The sequence below is a fragment of the Podarcis filfolensis genome (genome assembly GCF_964270895.1).
Source record: "Podarcis filfolensis genome assembly, chromosome: 10".
Classification (NCBI taxonomy): Eukaryota; Metazoa; Chordata; class Lepidosauria; order Squamata; family Lacertidae; genus Podarcis; species Podarcis filfolensis.
In genome coordinates, this window is record NC_139612.1 from 46,147,446 (window position 1) to 46,154,755 (window position 7,310).

Genomic DNA, 7,310 nt, shown 5'->3' on the forward strand with positions numbered 1-7,310 from the left:
GTTTCTTCCTCTTCCCAAGCACACACGCTTGCAGCTGGTGATTAAAGACTGTCTGCTTTGGGGGGTGTTTATTTTATTTGTTTGTTTGCTTGCCTTAAAAATAGTAAGGTTTCAGGCGTGTGGGTTTCATTCAAAATGTTACTGAAACCACAGATGGGAGAGAGAGGAAGCAGGCCTATCTGAAAGAGGAAGATTTATTTTCCTTTACAGATCATGTCCATTACCCATTCCAAGAGCACTGCTTAAGATGATTTCATTAGGATCGCTGTTGCTTGCATTTTCTTCCTTTTTTTAGTTATAATGCTGCTGGGCTGCTTTGCCATACTTGCCTGTCAACATCTTGCTGCTATCTCAGCACAAGAGGTAGTAGCAGTGTCCGAATTGCCATGGTTGAAACAGCAGGACTTTTATACAGTGGTACCTCGGGTTACAGACGCTTCAGGTTACAGACTCTGCTAACCCAGAAATAGTGCTCCAGGTTAAGAACTTTGCTTCAGGATGAGAACAGAAATCGTGCTCTGGTGGTGTGGCGGCAGCAGGAGGCCCCATTAGCTAAAGTGGTGCTTCAGGTTAAGAACAGTTTCAGGTTGAGAACGGACCTCCGGAACGAATTAAGTACTTAACCCGAGGTACCACTGTATATCATTCTCTCTCTCTCTCTCTCTCTCTCTCTCTCTCTCTCACACACACACACACACACACACACACACACACACACACACACATATATATACAGTGGTACCTCAGGTTACAGGCGCTTCAGGTTACAGATGCTTCAGGTTACAGACTCCGCTAACCCAGAAATATTACCTTGGGTTAAGAACTTTCTTCAGGATGAGAAAAGAAATCATGCTCCGGTGGCAGCGGGAGGCCCCATTAGCTAAAGTGGTACCTCAGGTTAAGAACAGTTTCAGGTTAAGAACGGACCTCCAGAACGAATTAAGTTCTTAACCTGAGGTACCACTGTAAAACGAAGTGAAAAAATGTTTAAAATAGCCATTGTTAAAAAACCAGAAGCTTTTCTGTTAGAAATTACAGGAACTGATCTACCTAAAGAATACAAGAACTCGTTTATGTATGCAGCAACGGCTGCTGGAATATTGCTAGCCCAACACTGCAAAGAGGGAAAAAGTCCTCACTAAGGAAGATTGGCAAATTAAGTTAATGGAATATGCAGAAATGGCTGAACTAACTGCGAGACTCAGAAATCAAGACGATAACAAATATTAAAAAAAAAGGGAAATGTTTATTGCATATTTACAAACCGAAATGAATACATTAGCAGGATTTTAAAAACACTTGTAATGTTGTGGATAATGTTTAAATTTGGAGGTAATTAGAGAAAAAGATTGTATTGACATGCATAAAGGAAGATAATACAAAGGAACCAGGGGAGGAGTAGAGGAAAGTCGGGGGATTCAAGTAATCCCATAATATGGATTTAATATTAAGCATGTATACAGTTGCTTTGAATGTTTTATTTTATCTTTTATATCTTTTTTATTTTTCTTTAACGTAATGATTTTGTTTTTTCTGAAAATTAATTTAAAAAAATATAAAAAAAGAAACAGCAGGACTTTTAACAGCCAAATCCAAATGCAATATCCTTGCACTCCTCAAGCTGCAGGATGGGACAGCGATCAAAGGCCAGTTTGTGTCGTGTGTGAAAATGTTCTGCCACAGACATACCCAGCCAGAGAAAAAAGTCATAATAAAAGCAAACACTGCTATTCTGGACAATTCTGTTTAAAAGCAAACGTACCCATGCAAGAAAACTGAATGACCACATACTCAACCAATACCCAAATCCTCAGCATTGCATCATCATAACCAATCTTATTGGCCAATCTGTGAGCCTGAGGGCAAAACATTGTTACCTAGCAACTACAGAGAGTGTTTAACCTTCTGACGTCCTCTTACACCAGTTTATCTTATGTCGCAATGCAGTATTACAGAAATATTACAAAAATTCAAGGCTTTGTAATTGTCATCCAAATCCACTGGATACTTCATGGACTAGGAACGAATCACTGGGTTTTTTTGTGAACCTGGACTATAGGTACAAGCATGCTTTTCTTACAGTAAATATGAATCCATTGAATCCATTGCCTCAATTGGACAATATGGATCTATAAATCAATGGATAGTCTGTATCCATAAGTGTTGCTATATATAGATTTCTTGACTATAACCTGTATTGAAAATACCAATATTAAGCCTCTTACCAAGCATGTTGAAAAGACTTTTCACAAGAATTTTCACAGTTCAGACTTTAATGCAATCTTAAACAATTATATTAAGACAAAAAAAATTTTTTCCTTCCAGTAGCACCTTAAAGACCAACTTAGTTGGTCTTTAAGGTGCTACTGGAAGGAAAAAATTTTTTTTGTTTTGACTATGGCAGACCAACACGGCTACCTATCTGTAACTGGAATTATATTAAGACTGAACACAGCACATAAACATACAAAGGCAAAGGAAAGTACAGTACTCAAAAGTCTTAACAATTAATGAACGAATTATAGAAATAATTATTCTGCATTATTCAGCATCCTCAAAACTAAGCAGAGCCATTACTTATTTCACCTGCCTTGTCATCACTGTGCCATCTGTGTTCAATTGTTGAGACAGCCATTTCCCCGGCCACATCCAAAAGATTTCTTTCAAGACAGAACACTATGAACACATGCAATTTAGAGCCCCACAAATAGTCACTTGCACATCTGCATACCATCTTTATTATATTGGGTACTTAATTAGACCATTAGCCAAATCCCTGATGGATCCCCCTCTGTAGGAGGAGCAGTTGTGATCAAATGCATTCTTGAGCATGGCTTGCTTAACAAGCTCTGTACCCCTCGCTTTTATTGGAAAGACGTAGTTTTAGAACTAGACATTGCTAGACTTGGAACAGGCTCCCAGTTCCATGCACCTCAATTCCAGAAAGCACCACTAAAGTGAATTAAGAATAATTGTTTTTATATGTCCCCCCAGATGGATGGGATATAAATTATTATTATTATTATTATTATTATTATTATTATTATTATTATTAGTTGCTGAATTGCTTTTTATGGTCTTAGAACATTTTCTCTAGAATACTTGATTTGGTTCTATAGATGCTGAATCTATACAGTATAGAGCAGGCATCCCCAGACTTGACCCTCCAGATGTTTTGGGACTACAGGACCAGTGGTCAGGGATGATGGGAATTGTAGTCCCAAAACATCTGGACGGCCAAGTTTGGCCATGCCTGGTATAAAGTAACAAATATGGAGCTGAGGACTCCTGAGATAAGGGGTACTTATTCAGCGTGACACAGAATCAGTTGGGTGTAGGATCTGTGATACATGAGGAGGTTTGAAGTATCAAGCTGGAAACCCACTAGCTGAACATGGACATGCATCTCCTCTGCAAAATGAGAATTGCAACAACCTTCCTGCTCAAAATGATTCCAATTGTAATCGTAAGTTGTACACTGTTGAGTGCTTTGCATGTTGAAAGTGCTATATAAACAGTTAGGAATAACAGTATGTAATTTTTATGCAGCACTGACAACTCTACAGGGCACATTCAGATAGGGCCAGAGTTCTTGCTTCTTTGGCTGACGCATTTCTGATAAGCCAACAAATGGACACTATGTCTGTTCTGCAGATCAAGTGAAAGGGCAAGTGGGTATTTCCAGGTACATCTAGTTAGCTTTGCAATGCGCCAAGCTGTCCCCCACAAAGCCACTTAGCTGCAGCAAGGTCCCTGCCTGCCTGCCAAGAATTCCAGGAATGTGAAGTCATTCCGTGCTTTCCCGCTCCTGCTACAGCCGAAGGGCAAGAACAGGATACACACCAAGAGGTGGGTGGTGGTGGCTGGGGTCATGAGAGAGACACATCTTGTTATCAGGAAAAAACACATAGTCAGCGTCTGGAATAGGTGCTGATGAATCACGTGGCAATCTAGACTTAGTTATTAGAATATTTTGGAAGGGCATCTGGTATGGACTGGGCAATTGCCTCTTGCCATAAAAGCTAGAGCAGAGCTTTCTAAACTGTGTGTCACAACACACTGATGTGTCAACTGCAGTGAGTACGTATGTCATGCAAATTCTCCCTGTGCTCCCCCCGGGGCTGGAAAGGGGTTAGTTTAACCGGTTTGCTACTAAAATTGAATTACTGTGTTGTGAAATGATGCATGTTTAAAAGGGTGTCACCAACATGAAAAGTTTGGAAAGTTCTGAGCTAGAGTATAAAAACAATGTGAGAATAACATGCTGCCACCCAAACTACAATGCCAACAAGAAAACAATCATAGGACACAAATGAATGGGAGTCATGCAATACTTATGCAGGGGAATGTAACAGTGGAGCTTGTCATTAGTGGGTGAGCCTAGGGGATTGTTTTTTAAACCACAACCACATCGGCAAAACGGTCAGGTACTTTTGGGCAGCATAGAAACTCTTAATAAGTTAATCCCTGAAAAAGTTGTTTTACCAGAAAGTCAAGATAGTCATCATTCCTTTTTAAAACAGGTTGGCAATATCCAGAACATTATCTAGAATATACAGATCTGGTTTGTATTGCTGAGACCTGGGTGGGTGAGCAGAGCAAAGTTGGTTCCAGCGGGGGGTTATTTTGTTTGTTGCTACGTTATGTATTTTTGTGTTTTTATATTGTAAACTGCCCTGTGATCCTCTAATGAAGGGTGGTATAGGCATTTAATGAATAGAATAGAATAGAATAGAATAGAAGGTAAAGGTTATCAAAGTGAACCATTCACAGTGGGATCAGGTGTTAAAGAGGGGTGTGTTATCACCCCAACTCTATTATTTTCATTGCCATGATCCTACACAAAAACCACCAGTGTTGAAGCAATGATTCTTCAACATCAATGTTTGGATACCTGATTATCATCTTCCAAAGCAACTACTCTATTCTGAATTTAAAAATGGAAAGTGTGATGCTTGTGGTCAACAAAAGAGGTTTAAAGACTCTCTCAAGGCAAATCTAAAAAAATGTAGTATGAACACCAATAATTGGGAAACACTGGCCTGCGAGTGTTCCAATTGGAGAACAGCCTTTACCAAAGGTGTCATGGACTTTGAAGACACTTGAACACAGTACAAAAGGGAGAAACGTGCTAAGAGGAAGTCACATTCAGCAAACCCTCACCATGATCAGCTCCCACCGGGAAACCTATGTCCCCACTGCGGAAGGACGTGTGGATCCAGAATTGGCCTCCACAGTCACTTACGGATTTACTGTTAAGACAGTGTTTATGGAAGACAATCTCACTCGGCTACAAGTGATTGCCAAAGAAGAAGATCCTGTGAACCGCCCTGAGATCTTTTGATGAAGAGCGGTATATAAATTTAATAAATAATAATAATCCCAGCTTCCTATAGTTTTGTCTAGTTTGGCCCTAAGGAGTAAGTTCTAATTTGCATAGCCAGGGCATTTTCACAAGTGAGGCTTACTGTCTCTGATGGCATTTAAATTCAAGTCCCACCCACCCTTGGTGTGTTTGTGGGGAGGAGAGATGGTTGTAATGAAAATGAGCACTCTGGACACATTTACATTTTGAATCAGACTTTAAAAAAAAGATCCCTGTGGGTGGGAGGGAGAGACACCTTATGCCTAAATCTAGACAGTATCTATGTAAAGGTGAATATCTTCTTGGCTGATATTTGAAGTTTCTGCCCCTGGTGAAATAACAGCATCTGTACGCCCACAGCACTGACTCACAACAGCATATGTGAGTACCACTATCACTTCTAAAAACATGTCCATTCTCAGGTAAACAGGATCTTGCTGGACATAGTGACCTTGTTTACCTCCCTGGGAAAAAATGTGATTGGAATTTTTTCCTAAGAGCGGGTGAGTCAGAGCTCAGAAATGTGCTGCTCTTTTGATACTGAGTCACTCCTGTTATACTCCCCCTAATACCAGCTCCCCCCCCCGGCTCCCCCCCCCCATCCAGAAAACAGTCAAGGTTAAACAAGAACCTCCTGGCATTCTGGTGATGTAACTGATGCTTCATCACTCCAAACAGAGACAGCTCTTTCTTCTATTGCCTTGGCAATTGTCTCTGCAACAGGAAGTGAGGCCTAGTGACCAGGCTTTCTGTACGCCAAAACACAGGAAGTGTGTTGAGACCTTACTCCTGACCATTGTCAATTCTTTCAAAACACACACACACAAAGGCTTAGAAGGACAATTGCAGAAAACAAAAGCGGGGAGGGGGGGAGAGAGTCAAATGACTGGAGAAAGGCCAAGGACCTTCTGTTTTCGTTTGTTAGCACAATGAATATTAACGAGTATTTCCTTCAAACAGAGAGAAGCCAAGGGGGTTGCATATTCTATCTCCCTCCCCCTTCTTGTAATGAATCTCTCCAGAATCTCTCTCTTTGTCTCTCAATGAAATCTTGTTTAAACTTAAAAATTGACAGGTACAAAATTAACTAGTAAAACATAGTGTAGAAAGTCTTCAGATACTGTATTATGCCAATCTACCATGCATCTTACTTCCATCCCCTTAAAAAGCAGGGTGGAAGTGAAATGTACCTGCATTCATTGTGATGCCTCACGTTTCAAGGGAGAAATCACTCTATTTGCACTCTATTTTTCATTTTCCTCCCCACTTTGAAAATGGATGTGACGAATGAGCGGCTGTTCAACAAACTTGAAGCATTAGATTGTGCCCTGAACACATGTGTCAAATTTCATTTCCGATGCCTCGATTTTCAGTGGAGTTATTACATTACAAACTGACAAATGGAATGCCAAACAGGTGGTTTAAACCAAAGCTCTTACACTGCTTGGCAAAAACCTAACATTTGAATTTAAAAGAACTTTTTTTTGAGCTCAGTTTTGAACACTGTCATCAAATATCTGGCCATCTGCATTCACAGACCCACACATACAACATCGTTGAAGGCAGAGATGGGATACAGTCCATTCAGAAGAAGACATAGATGTGTTTGTCAACTATTTACTCAATTTTCTGAAAACATAACTAGGGAGATGGCTGAACATCAGTGTGGGTGAACAAGAGCAGAAAAACTGAAGGGGACCACCAACTCTAGCCAAAAGAAGAGACTATAAAGAAGCAACAAAGTCTCTTAATAACAATAATATGAAGAGTTTCATACCACTACATCTGCTATTACACTTTTATTATTAACAATACATATGTTATTTATCAATTATAATATTTATTTATTAATACTTAATGTATAACAGCAACAACTGTACAGTACTGCTTAACTTCAACACAAGCTTCCAGGTCAGTAATGGCAAGGAGACGTTACTGACTTTGT